A 2069-nucleotide genomic window follows, 5' to 3' on the forward strand; every position below is an offset into this window, starting at 1 on the left:
GCCTCCCTCCTCTGCTTCCTCCCCTCCCAACCTCGGACGTCGTCGGGCCTGCCTCCTCGCCCCTGCACCCTCTCTAACCCCCCCCTCTCTCTCTGGTAGGGTTCTTCGGTTAATTTACTTAGGTTTTAGTTAGGGCAGTATGTTAATTAGGTTATCTATTTAGTTATGAATTTAGCTAGGTTTCAAAATTAGCTGAATTTATATGCAAATTTGAACTAGACATGTGATATGTGGATATGTCATGTTTTGGACATATCATGTTTGGAAAATGATGTGAGTGGCCTATGTTATGCCCGAATGTTGATTCATTTCCATTCCGGTGAATTTCAGGCGCTCGATATGTCCATTTTTTAGCAAAGGTCATGCCGAAATTTCCCGTGAATAAAGGCATGATTTGTGCTACATAGTGGGCATATCGAGTGCTGTCACATAGATTTCTTTTTATGTCATTTCTCATCTATTCATACTTTTAGAAATCAATGAGGATACTTAGTCATAGGAAACATGTCGAACAACGAACAAACTGGGCCTTCTGACCAAGATGCAGACGAGATGGATTATGAGGGTGAACAAGAGTACCTCGACTATTTGACTGCTAAGCAAGGTTTGCAGGTCGGCCTCGATGATGGTACTGACGCCGACATCGACACCGATGGCGGCGCCGAGACCGGTGGGGATGGTACCGGCGGGGAAGATACCGGCGGGGAAGGTACCGGCCCCAATGCTGCTACTGAAAAGAGGAAGCATAAGAAGAAGAGGATACGAAAACCTAACAAACTAGGGATTGGACGACTTGTGATCACAAATATGGAACCTGGCAAGTTTGAGCCGTTAGAGCCGGAAGAACCTCGCAAGTGCTATGAGAACCATGTAGGATGCATCCTACGGGAATGTGCGAGCATCAACGACGATGACTTAAGGAGTAAAGAACATTTGACGCTGTTGCTCCTAACGAAGTTTCACAAGAGATTCAAGTTCCCCGACCGGGATGATAACATAGAACAACCGTGGGATGATCCGAAGATGAAAAAGATTAACAATCATGCCATGGGCATGTTCAGCAATGATTTGGCCTCCTGGAAAGGGAGGGTGAAATGAGCTATTGAGGCTGATGAACCCCTATCCAAGATTCTGGAGGAAAATCCGACACTTACGCAAGAGGAGTTCAAAAATTTCAAGGACACTTGCGCTACCGAGGCAGCCAAGGCTAAGGCTGCGAAATTAAAGAGCCTTCAGCAAAGGAACACGGGGAAGCATCGCCTAGAAAGCCGTGGTTACCTCGGTAAAAGGCCCATATGGGATAAGGAGGACGCGGAATGTGAAGCCGCGGGTCTCCCAGACCCCTTCACGAAGTTCACCAACCCCTTGGAGCGTGACTTCATCAGGTCCCGCTACAAGTGGGACAAGGAGAAAAAGGTTTTTTACACGGACAACATCACGAGGGAATTGATTAGACTACTGGAGAAGCAACACCAGCTTGCAGCCGAAAGCCCTACTTCTTCGATGAGGCCCAAGTGGGACACCCCTCTCAACCGGGCCTTGAACGAACTTAAGGGACTCCCTTTGGGCCAGCGGCCGCAATATGGTCGTGTGCACGGCGTTGGAGACGGCACCACATGGAAGGTGTTTAACAAAGAGGGCCCGGAGGCCAAGAAGCAGAAAAAGAAGTTTAGTCAGGCGGACATCGACACGAAGGTGAAGCTTGCGGTCGAGAAAAAAGCAGCTGAGGACGCGGAAAAAATAGCCGAGGAGAAAAATGAGTTGCTACAGCAGGCAGTTAATGCAGCTGTAACTGCATGCATAAATGATTTCGCTACTAACTTGGTTCCAGCTATCATCAACTGGACGAAGGAAAATCCAGACAAGACGGTACATGATTTCCCGATGCCCAGTTTCGTCGGGAGCAACTCCATGAACAACAACACCATCGCACCATCACTTGCTCACGAAACCGGGCCTCCTCTCGCAGCCGCTCCCGCTCATAGCAGCCCGTCCTCAGTCTCAGGCGCGCTAGGTGGGCCTTCGTCTTTGGCTGAGCTCGACGCCGTCACGGTAATTACCTGTCGCAC

Source organism: Triticum dicoccoides, chromosome 6B (assembly GCF_002162155.2).
Source record: "Triticum dicoccoides isolate Atlit2015 ecotype Zavitan chromosome 6B, WEW_v2.0, whole genome shotgun sequence".
NCBI classification, from domain to species: Eukaryota; Viridiplantae; Streptophyta; class Magnoliopsida; order Poales; family Poaceae; genus Triticum; species Triticum dicoccoides.